We start from the raw sequence: 12,857 nt of genomic DNA on the forward strand, positions 1-12,857 counted from the left end.
GAGCCGGCTGAACGCTTCTTTGGTGTTCCAGTCCAAGAGAGCTCCTGGTTCTGGGCAGGCAGTTGAAGTAAATCAAAGGCTTTTTTTTTCTTTATTGCTGTTATCCCTGCTGCTTTCGGTTCGAATTCACAGCACACAGAGCCCCAGAATGCGTCCCTTAGCCCAACCTCAGTGATAAAATAGCGCAATTGTCTTTCAACTTTGGAAACAGTCTCCCTGGCCCCCCCCTTACTTTCGCGGTACTGTTTCCAGTTTTTGCCCTCTGTGTATCTTCTTGGGTGTTTTAATGGGAAAGTTACATCAGGTCCCATCAGGTAAGTATAGTTTTTTTTTTCACTTTGATTATGCAAATTTTCATACATACAGGAAAGAGGAAATAATTTTATAGGGAATATTCTGCCTAAAGTACGGCGTTTGTTTGTGATTGATAAGTTTTCATTTTTAGACACATATTACAATAGATTTTAGTTTAAGCAGATTGTTTTTATGCACATTCTCAGGACCTGCGAGCATTAGATATGCTTTAAAATATTAATATTAAAAAATAATTAACCAGAGAAATAAAAACAGGAGTACAAATAATTGCGCTATAACTGATATGTCTGCATAACATTAACACATGGAGAACTGAAGCAATCATTTCAACTACCCACGTTTTAAAACTTTTTTGTGAAAGTTACTCGCATAATTTTTCACAACTATCCACTGCATTCCACAGATAAAAGCCAGTCAAACGAGGGGAAAGGAGAAATAAGTGGCCTCAATGTCAATCTGGGCCTGTGTTGTTCCAAGTCAAAATTCACCTAAAATGTAAATCAATCTTAGAATTCAAGAGATCTCCTTTTGCAGACACTTTTTAAAAGATATTATATAGTCCTATAGTCTCATGCCTGGTGATGAGGACAAGAATAAGAAGCTGCCTCTTGTGATTCATCACCTTCTAATACTTTCAAGATTTGGGAGAAAACCTCAACAGCAGCAAATGGGGTGACTTGAAAAGTCACAGGATGGCCTCAAAGTCCTCTAAAGGGGCACTTAAACTCCATTTTTTAAAAAAGGGTATGCTTTACACCAAAGCCTTGGTTGCAATATTCTTCCACATTACGTTTTCCCCCCGTAATACAGCATTTTAAACAGCCCAGCCAAGGGACCATAAAGCACTCCTACTCTTATATAACAATTCCCTGAATATTATTATTATTATTATTTTAAATTGCATTCCCCTGGCACGCATTACAAAGAAGTTTTCCCACAGATCAAAACCAAGAGCTTGGACTGAGCCAACGTTCGTTTCAACTTGAATCACCACCCACTTGGGCCTGACTCGGGCTGGCAGTCCAAAGGGAAAATACTGCCTCAGTGCATTACAGCCTTCGGATCTGTCCCCTGCTCAGGTGCACAGAACCAGATTAATCCGGAGAGGCGACAAGGCAAATGTGCCTGCAGATGAATTCTGGGAGGCAGCAGGGCTTAGGGTAGCCCAACCATTTGGCAAGGAGTGAAGCAGCAATTGAGTGGAACAGCTTGAGAAAGAACAAGGTTGTTCATGAGTCAAGCCGTTGCCAGAGCTTGCTGAAGCTTTTAGCTAGAACTGCTTTCAAGACAAGGCTTTTCCTTCTGGAGAAGCTTAAGATCTGAACACCAGCCGTCTTTTGTTATTATGAAACTTCACAGTATATAAAAGTTTAAAACAAAGACTCATGTTCACGAATTATATTAAAATAAAAAGAAGCTAGAATTGACCTGTTCTTTGCCTTTAAAGATCCCTTTCGACTCTAGGTTTTTACATATCCCTTCTCAAATTAACTTTCAGGAAAAGGAAGGGGAGTTTTATTGGATAATTATTGCTCTTTCCTTTTTCCCCATGGACCGGATTTTGCCAGGTGAGTCAATAGGGTCCGTTGGCTGAATCTAGCTTTAAATATCTTTAGTTCTCTTAAGCCTCCAGGATATTGCTTATTTAGGACAGGTATTAATTACCCTCTACCCAAGGGCCTAGCGATGTGGTGGGTCTCCTGAAACACTGGTGGGGAGGAGCGGTGAATGCCCTGTGTGGGGTTAGTCAAGAGCCCAGAAGCCTGGAAGACTGTGTTGGTTGCTCTTGGAGGTTTTGCCCATGTGACTGTTTGGAGAACCCAACAGCACTTCCAGCTGCTCCATTTGGTGGACAGACTGAGACAAGTTCCTTAATCTCTAAGGCCCATTTCCTCATCTGTAAAATGGGGCTAATAGCAATACCTACATCACAGCGCTGTTTTCAGGATTAGTGATGCATGGAGAGCACAAAGCAAATGTTAAACATATGTTAGCATTTCTATCAGATGTCTGTGCGTGTGTGAGCCCTAGAACTGCAACGAAGACCGATTTTTATTTGTGCCGGTAGGATTTCGTTGTCAGCTTTCGTCAGGTCATGTTTTTAAAATTTTTTCACGACCGTGAAAAGATCACAAAAAAGACTGACAGCGGAGGCAGAGGGAGAACGGGGTCCCCTGGAGTTGCTGCTCCCAATGTCCCTTCCAGTTCCCAGCACCACTGAAAGCTACCTTTTGGGACCAAGAGAGAGCACTCTGGGGAGCCTCTGAGAAGCAGGCTTAGTGTGTGTGTGTGATTATTCCTCAACAAATATACGAAGCTCTACTTTGGGGATTCACGTCATAGATCTACAAAAAGAAATCAGTAGAAACATTATGGACCTAAAAAACTCCGTAGGGACCTCACTAATGCTCGGTTACTTAGGCTGCTTGTATTTATGAAGACACCCTTCAAATTACCCCAAAAGGTGACCCAAATAGGCACAACATAGACATGCTTTTAATGTCACTAGTGTCCAGATGGCGACAGTCTAGTTGCAAATAAATTCACGACAAATGAAATTACAAAATGCCGCTTCTGTCCCCATGGGATGGTTTTATTGCTTTTGTATCAATTTTGCCAAATACATTCTCAATGTGGAGGTTTGTCTACCTAGTGATAAAAATTACTGGGTGTTAGGAAATGAGCTACATTGAAAGACATTCGGATTCTTGGGAATTTTGACTTTTTCTTTCATATTTTATTTTTTGTGAAAGAAAAATGTAATTAGTTTTTTGCTTTTATTGCCAGAGAAACATGGAAGGACCCTTCATTTTATTCGCACTTGAAAGAGGTCGTAATATCACACTCTGGATTCTGACTCCTTTTCAGACATTTTGAGCCACAGGGGAACTCTACTCACAAACGCTCAAATTCACAATGTGGCTGCTGACGTTATAAGGAATTATTTTACTGTTCCATTGGCCAAATAATAGGGGGAAAATCAGACATCCACTATGACTCTACCAGATATTAACATCTCTCAGCATTTATAACACATTGTACTCTGGTATCACCCATGGTGCTGGAAGAAAAGATATTTTTTCTAGGTTACAAAATTCTTGATTTTCATCTTCTGAGGTGCTATAATAGATACAGAGATCTCATAAAATCATAGGTGTCTTTATTTTACACACAGACAGTGACATGAAACTGAAAGTCTTTAGTTCAGCCATTGTTGTGAATATATTCCTTTGGAAATCCCCCAGGCTAATATTAGACTGATGCTTTAATTTTGCCATAATGTAGGCAACATTAGACTGATGCTTTAATTTGGCCAGAAATGTAGGAAATTCAGGAAAATGATAAAACCAGGAACATTTGATTTCGACAGTCTAATTGGTAAAAGATTGTTAATTTCTTAAAACCGGAAATCCTCCAATTTCCTTTAGGCATATTTTGCCGGGAGAGATTTGTAAACACTAACACAATTCCTAATCGTGCTCCACAGCACGAAGGCACTGCCTTACAATATTTACAGAATAGTGCAACTTCTGAAATTAAGGGACCAATGTTACCAACTGTTTCCCAATCGACGATATTCACAGCAAGGGAAACCCTACCATTTATTATCCCAGCATCATTTCATCTCAAATGTAACATGTCCAAAAACAGAACTCCTGATCCCTTCCTGCCAACACAAATCTGTTTCTCTGGTGTCATCTAGCTTAGCAAATGACACCACCAATCCACCCAAAAATGTCTGCTCAAGCCAAAAGCTTAGGAGTTATCCCTGACTTATTTCTCTCACACCTGGCATCCAATTTAGCAGCAAATTCCTTTGGCTCCACCTTTCCCAATTATCCCTAATCCAATCATTTCTTCGCTCCTTGATCTCCTAGCACTCGGGTCTAAACCATCATTATTTCTAGGCTGATCTACAGCACAAGCTTCCTAACTGGTCCCCTACATCCCCTCTTGCACCTGATACTTAGCCTATTCTCCATAAAGCTGCGAGGATAATCCTTTCCAAAGATGGATTGAATTATTTCACTCCCCTGCTTAAAACCCTCCTGTGGCTTCTCCATCACATTAGAATAAACCCAAGTTCCTTCCATGGCCTCCAGGGCTCTAAGTGACCTGGCTCCTGCTTCCCCCTCCAACCTAATGCTTTCTTACTCTCCCCCTGGCTCACTCTGCTCCACCCAAATACATAACCTTTCCATCCCGAGAGCACACCAAGCGTGCACTCACCCCAGGACTTGGCCTGTGTGGTCCATCTACTTGGATTGCACTTCAGATAGGCTCTTGGCTCACGGTCTGTCCTCTTTTGGGATGCTTCCCATGTGACTGAGTCAGAGAGGCGGTCTCTGACCACCCACCTAAAGGAGCATTTATGTCACTCTCTAACCTAGTGGTTCTCAATTCTGGCTGTACATTAGACCTACCTGATGCCCAAGCTGTACTCCAGAGTAACTGAAATAGAATCTATCCAGGGGGAATGAAGGCTTCAGCATTTCTTAAAGCTCCCAGGTGTTTCCAGTGTTGAGCCAAGGTGGAGCCCCACTGCTTAGACTCCTGCCCTTGCTTGATTTTTCTTCATAGCACTCATTACATAATTACTTACTACATAACATTATGTATTTGTTTGTTTTCTGAAATCTGCTCTTGTGTTAAGAGGCTTCCTGTGGTTCCACTGCTAACCCCTGAGGACCTAGAACAGTTTCTTGCAAGTTATAGGACGTCTTAATTTCATAAAAGGGCATTCCTTGCCCTGACCAAAGCAGAAAGAAGATAATCTCAGAAATAAAAAGATAGGGACTACTGGGTGGCTCAGTCATTAAGCGTCTGCCTTTGGCTCAGGTCATGATCCCAGCACTCTGGGATCAAGCCCTGCATAGGACTCCCTGCTCAGCAGGAAGCTTGCTTCTCCCTCTCCCACTCCCCCTGCTTGTGTTCCCTCTCTCGCTGCCTCTCTCTCTCTGTCAACCGAATAAATAAACTCTTAAAAGAAAGAAAGAAAGAAAGAAAGAAAGAAGAAAGAGATAGTCCTTCCCAAGAAACAAAGTTTGTCTTTATCCTAATTTTTAAACTTTGAATGCAAAAAAAAATTTGCAATGTTGTGTTGTGTGTCATGTGATTATTTTCCTACCATGGGAGCCTGTATTCAATATTGCAAGAGAAGAAGCCCCGAAAAGCCCAGCTTGTTCAGTTACTTCCCTTTGAATGCCATATCAAAAATGGAAGCAGCATTTTCTACTATTTTTTACTAAACTTGAGACAGTCTTCCAAGATACCAAGAGGAGCTCAGAAGACCGGACCCCACTCCTCACACTGTCCAAAGCTGAGGGCGTAGGGCAAGGTATGAGTGATGGCTGGGTGCTGGAGGCTCTGCCATATCTTTCCAGCCTTGAGTAGCCAAACATGTGGCAGCATTCTTTCTCTTGGTCCTGGGGAAGTGGGGGTGAGAGTTTTGGGGAGGGGGAAGAGGCAAGAGACACGGATGTAATCCTTCTGAGTACACAGTTATCTAGGAAGAAAAGCACATTCCTCACCATCTTAAAGGGGAAGCAGGTATCACATGTGAGCAAAGCCTAGTACTGGTTTCCCTTAATCTTTGAGCAAAGAAGAAACTTCCTCTCCCACTCCCACCAGTGGAAAGTCAAACAGATGAAGCCATCGGCATGGAGTTTCATCCTCTAACATGTGAATATCTTATGTCAAGAGAAAGGCCAGTCAGAACACAGGAACAGACATTTCTACAAAGAAAACATGCAGATGACCAACAGATACATCAAAAGATGCTTAGCATCGCTCCTTATCAGGGAAATGCAAATCAAGACTACAATGAAATATCACTTCATGCTTAAGAGAATGATTCAAATAAAAACACAAGAAACAAGTGTTGGTGAGGATGGGGAGGAAAAGGAGCCCTCTTACACTGTTGTTGGGAATGCAAGCTGGTGCAGCCACTGTGGAAAACAGTATGGCGGTTCCTCAAAAAATTAAAGATAGACCTACCATATGATTCAGTAATCTCACTACTGGGTATGTTCCTAACAGGTACAAAAACACTAGTTCAAAAAGACATATGCACCCCTGTGTTTACTGTAGCATAATTTACAATAGCCAAAATATGGAAGCAGCCCAAGTGTCCATAAATAGATGAATGGATAAAGATTATATATATATATATATATATATATATATATATATATATATACACATACATGTCAGCTAGACAGTATAACGCTAAGTGAAATAAGTCAGTCAGAGAAAGACAAATATCATGATTTCACTCTTATGTGAAATTTAAGAAACAAAACAAACCAGCAAAGGAAAAAACAGAGACAGACAAGCTAAAAAACAGACTCTTTTTTTAAAAATATTTTTTTTATTAAGTAAACTCTACAATGTGGGGCTCAAACTCATAACCCCAAGATTAAGAGCTGCGTGTTCTACCAACTAAGCCAACCAGGTTCCTCCCAAAAAGCAGTCTTACTGTAGAGAGCAAACTGATGGTTACCAGAGGGGAGAGGGTGGGGGATGGGTGAAATAGGTGGAAGGGATTAAAAGTACACTTACCACGATGAGCACTGAATAACGTACAGAATTGTCGAATCACCATGTTGTACTCCTGAAACGAATATAACACTGTGTATTAATTATACTGGATTTAAAGTAAACTAAAAAGGAAGCCCAGTGCCATCGTGTATCTCTGAAAAGAAGAAAGGGCGTCCTCCACTCCTGATTAAGTTGGGCATATCCCAATTAGAAAAGCAGGGCAGTTTTTGGTGGTTGGATAATCTCTCTTCCGTCGAGGCCTATCCTGGGTAATTGAATTATTAAACAATTTATCTCTTCTCAATATCTAAGATAATCACTGGAGGGTTAGGCTAATTTACCTCACAAAAGGAAAAACCGGTTCAGAGGGTTTTTTCCACCGTATTCTATAGGGTTGTTATTGCTGTGTTTTTTTGATGGCAATACAAAGACTACAACTTCACCTAAAAATTTCAAACTACATAGAATAAAAATGTAGGAATCTGCCAATTGTGCATTATCCATTCATGCTTCAAGGGCAAATACTCTCCGCCGTTTGGGGTGAATCCTGGACATGGTCTATGTATATTACACGCATGCGCGCGCGCACACGATGATCTCCTGTATTCTAGGATGTCGTCAAATGTAAAACCCAGGATTAAACTGGAACCATTCCTCCAGACTGCAGTCCTCCACCACTGACGCTGTGCCTCGGGCAATCCTGCGAGTGTCTACAGTAAGACGGAGACCCAGGGAGCAACTGTTTACACAGCAGTACTGACACTCCGAGGGAAACCGGCAGGAATTACGTAACAGGCAAGAAATAAAACTAAACCGGAGATGAAGCATTACTGCTCTGGGATGAGGCAGCCCAGGTTCATATCCTAGCTTTTCTACTCACTAATGGCATGGCATTGGACACACTGCCTGGGTGTCTCGATTTCTCACTGGTGAAATGGGGATAGTAACAGTACCCATCTTTAGTGTTACTCACAGGATTATATTAAATACCCGTGAGGAGTTTAGAGCCACACTAGGCAAAAGTGAGTGCTCAGCATGAATTAAGTTGTAGCATCTCTTCCTAAAATCCGCGGGTTATGCCATAAGGCACGAATCAGCAAACTTTTTCAGTAAAAGGCCAGGTAGTGAATATTTTTGACTTTGGGAGCCGCAGAGGCTGTCACAACTGCTCAGCTCCGCCAGGGGGTAAGCAGGCAGAGGCACTAGGCAAATGAACGTGCATGGCATTTGCCAACAGAATGTGACCCGTGGACACCAAAATTGAAACGTCACATAATTTTCACGTATCATGAAATATTATTTTAAAAAATTTATTTCTCAATCATTGTTATGTTAAAGAAACCAAAAAGCAAAAAACATCCTTAGCTCCCGGGCTATACAGAACTAGGTGGCGGGCTGGATTTGGCCTACGGGCTGAAGTTTGCCAACAATCTGCCCCCACCCTCACCCCACCCCCACCGTAGGGTATCCCTTACCCGCTGCTTTTCACCTTGACTCTGCCATACCAATGACTAGTCATATCAAAGCTTCCCTGCATCTTCTCTCTTCAGGTCCCCAGGCCCCTGTTTTCGCCCGTTTCTCTTCCACAGGAGAAAGCCAAAACTCAGTAATAATCTTTCCACTCCATTATGACCCAAGTATGCACGAAGCCTCTTTGTCTCAGCCTCTAAGCACCTGAGTGAGCTCTGGCCTCACTGTTGCAAACTAGAGGGACCAGGGAAACAGCCACATATGTTGTAGAAGTTCCCCTGCCTTCTGTTAGGGAAATACCTGTAGCCACAGCTGCAGCTGTATGATGCTCATTGCTTCATCCCAGTCAACCGTTTGAGTCTATCAATTTGTTTAATTGTCCTTTGTTAATGAATATTCATCTTATATTGTTTCCAGACTCCAGGTTATCACTATGACAATAAATGCCCATTTCTCATACAATTGTCGAATTCTGTGAGATGGGTACATTTTCTTTTAAATCTCATTTTACAGATGAAGAATAGAGGAAATGAAGGCACTTGCTAAGCTCACACATCTAGTAAGTGGAAAAGGGAGAATTTTATTCCAGAGTCTGTATTTCTTTACTACCTTCCGTTGTCTTCCTGCCAAAATAGGGGAAATATACTAGCCTTTATTTAATAGAGTAAGTAAGATGCTGGAGGAGTGCTGCAGTGTGCCCACCAGCGGCTTCACTAGCATTTGTAAATGCTGTTTCCTCAGCTTAGCGCGGGGGTTCACAGGTGTTTATTTTTGTGCTTCTTAATTACCCTTGCTGTTACATACGGTGTTTCATATGTATCATCCACTGCACAATTAAAACTATAAAAAATCTTGGTACCAGTATAAAGATGTGTGGGTAAAATCTAAAGATACGTTCTTTAGAGTGCTTTAAAATGTTTGACCTATTCCAACATGGCTGGGGAAAGAAGAGATTGGAGTGCTGATTTGGGAACACATGGAGAGAGCAAATCTCAAGTTTGGTCACATAGTGGCCTCCGTGACAATCGTTTATCTGGCACCCCTTTTCTAGGAACTGCCCTTTACCCAAAACTCATGGTTATGGTGGGAGGCACTATGACCGCACTTTGGGGACACGGTTGGGCCAAGAGTAGTTACTTGAGCCAAGACATTGTTCTGGTGGTAATTCATTTCCTGGCCTCAGCCAATTGGTCTATAAGCAGGCACATGACTCACGCTAAGCCATTCAGTGTCCTTGTCCCAGAATCTTAGAACTGGAAATGGCAATCTATTAAGATTTAAATTTATGCCTGCTAGTAGACTTTTAGAGGGAAAAAAACCCATTTGTATTTCAAAAAAAAGGGAAGCCAAGGCAGACAGAAAAACAGATGAGCCACAAGAGTCTTGATGGCATTCGAAGGTTGGTCTCAGATCTTCCTGAGGCCCAACTACACCCAGACCTTCTATAAAGAGACCACAGTCTACATTTAACAAATTATTTTTTAAAGTATTTTTTTTTAAGTTTCTTTCACTTTTATCTGACAGAATTCTAATTTCTTTGTCAGTGAATCAGCAGATAGTCCTGTAAAAATTATTAGGGAGCTAAGGGGTACCTGGGTGACTCAGCTGGTTGAGCGTCTGACTCTTAACTTCGGCTCAAGTCACAATCTTGATTTGGAGTCGGGCCCCACGATCGGCTCCAAGCTCAGCGCAGAGTCTGCTGGAGATTCTCTCTCTTTCTCTCCCTCTGCCCCTCCCCCTGATCATGCTAAATAAATAAATAAATAAATAATTTTTTTTTTAAAGTTACAAGGCAGCTATCAAGATACTGAGAACTGTTTCTCTGATGGCCACTGAAAGCTTAACCGGTTATAGACTGAAGACAAGTATTTCTACTGAACAGTCAAAAGAAAGTACAGTTAGCAAACCAAGAAGTATAATCTATTAAGCTATGATATAAAAGCAAACAAAGGTAAAGTCACCAGAGTTGCAGAACTTCCTTTGCTAAAAATAAAGAGAAAAAAATTGAGAAGCAAAGTAGGAATAATGGATCCTAATTAATAGGAATAAACCATTTAAACTCTTCCTCATGGAACTTCCTGTTTCACATAAAATAACAGAGGTAGACCAGATAACTGCCTAGCTCTTCATTAGTTCTTTTTTTTTTTTTTTTGAAGGGGGGCTGCAGGGGGGAGGCGCAGAGGGAAAGGGAGAGAATCTTAAGCAGGCTCCACACCCAGTGCAGAGCAGGACTTAATCTTACAACCCTGAGATCATAACTGGAGCCGAAATCAAGAGTTGGATGCTTAAATCACTGAGCCACCCAAGAGCCCCCCTCCTCATTAGTTCTAAAATTCTTTAGCTCTGATGTTAAAGACATCAACAGTAGTTCATAAATTCTTGAAAGTCCTAAACATAGGATTTTCATATTGAGCATAACTGTCAAAAACGGAGGTCTTAGCTGACTTAGTTCCAATAATAAAATCAGACCAACTGCTTCAGAATATTCTTTATGGGTTAGTTAACAAATTTGTGTTAATGACAAATTGTTATTAGCTCTCAGATGTGATTTGTGAAATAAAAGTTATAGTCTATACTTTTTAGATGCTAAAAATACGTAGAAATGTTGCATACGGATCCAAAAAAGCAAAATCAAATCTCTATCATTTTATTTCTGTATGGCTTTTAATTTAAAATTGCTACTCAGCTCAAGATCCAATTCATATTTATTTTCATTTTAAAGTCTGGCTTATTGTTCATTTCACACCAGCGGCTCACTTTATTATGAATATTTTCTTCACTGTGACTTGGTACTCTCTCTCTCTCTCTCTCTCTATATATATATATATGTATATATAATTAGAGTAATGGTTACCAAACATTTTGACAAGTGTGGAAAATAGTAGTTAATGTTTTCCATCTGCTACATGGCATGTCACCCTACAGAATAAGTAAACACCTACACGAGTACGTGACAGAAATATAAATGTCTAATGAATTTATTTTGATCATTTACATACACATTTTTATAAATGTTACCATATGTTGTTGAAATTACCCATTATCAAAATTAGTGCCTGAATGTTGTCACTTCCAGAGCTTCACTCTGGAAAGTGTTTTTAAATTGTCATTATTTTATTTCTGTAAAATGTATCGTCCTTTATTTCTAAATATCTAATTTCTAAAACTAAACTTCAGAGCTCTGAAATCTCCTCCTTCTAACAGCTTTAGCAGTGCTGTTGCAAAATCTTTTGTTTGTTCAGCAGACTTAAGTTCTTTCAAGAGTCAAAACCTGTATCTAATGAGCTCAAATTCAAACAGCAGACGGCAGAAAGGGAATGCAGAATGCTTCCTACCTTCGGCCTGCAGGCCTGGAAAGAAAGCACGGCAGATTATCCGCGTTCCAGGGGCTTGCCGCAGAGTGCGGGGACCCATCTGTCCCTGCCCTACCCAGCCTTCCCAGAGACTGTGCTGGGGCAAGACAGCTCAATCAGGACAATACAGGAAAGTCTAAGAAACTCTTCCTAGATTAAGTCCATTTCACCCAACTGGCACAAAAAAAGAGATCAGAAAGGCATAACCAAACAATTGCTTTATGTATTCTAAATATTGGCATAGCTCTTTTGTTGTGTATTGGGGATTTATCGAGTTCGTATGAAGTCTTAGCACTATTTTACACTCCTTAGAAGCAGGTGCTCTAGTTGGTCCCCATTTAACTTGCCTCAGGGTACACGCCGAAGATGTTGCCCAGCTGGGAGGTGAACACAGGCACTTAACTACAGAGCTCACGCCTGGTGCACAACGCTACCTCTGAATAAATGAATGGGAAGGGCTAGATTTATTAGTACAAATGACACAAACACAACTTCCTGTCTTCTTGCCCTAGGTTATATTGGGGATTTAACGAAGCAGCTTTTCTAGCCTGATATTTTTTTTTACTTTTTTTTTCTTTTTCTTTTTTTTAAATTTATTTGAGGGAGAGAGCGTGTGCGTGTGCGTGTGTGTGTGTGTGTGTGTGTGTGTGAGAGAGAGCAGGGGGAGGGGCAGAGGGAGAAGCAGACCTCCCCACTGAGCAGGGAGCAGGACGAGGGGCTGGATCTCAGAACCCCGGGATCATGACCTGAGCCAAAGGCAGACGCTCAACCGACTGAACCACTCAGGCGCCCCTATTTTTTTTTTTTTAGTCTTATATTAATGTTTATGGACTCTGGTGTATCACTATTAGTATTGCATCTGTAAATTCCACACAGTAAAAACTTTTTAAAAATACGAATTAAATCACATAGCTGTCCCATTTGCAGTACTGGCAAAATGAGTATCAAAGAATCCGCTCTGCTCTCAAACTGCTAAGTCCAAAATGAACCCCATGGAGTCATGAGCTCCTGAAAACAGGCAAAACCATGAACACAGGCGCACATACACATTTTCCCTGAGAAGAGGTCACATGGCTTTTATCAGATAGTCACATCCTAAAACATGAAGACCCACTACACTAAAATCTCTTAAAAAATGTAAAACTGACTTCCCACATAACTTTATTATCTAGGAGGAAT

The 12,857-nt window shown here is 41.1% G+C and overlaps 1 long non-coding RNA gene across 1 annotated transcript in view; it reads right to left on the reverse strand.

Moving 5' to 3' along the window:
- The window catches only part of LOC148107366 (uncharacterized), a 40,889-nt gene that overhangs the window by 8,742 nt on the left and 19,290 nt on the right, over positions 1–12,857 (reverse strand). The window contains exon 2 of the long non-coding RNA XR_015722496.1: positions 6,877–6,928. This is a non-coding gene — a long non-coding RNA (uncharacterized LOC148107366). The remainder of the gene's footprint in view (positions 1–6,876; positions 6,929–12,857) is intronic.

This window comes from Ursus americanus, chromosome 31 (genome assembly GCF_024610735.1).
Source record: "Ursus americanus isolate L20-20 chromosome 31, mUrsAme1.1.p, whole genome shotgun sequence".
Lineage (NCBI taxonomy): Eukaryota > Metazoa > Chordata > Mammalia > Carnivora > Ursidae > Ursus > Ursus americanus.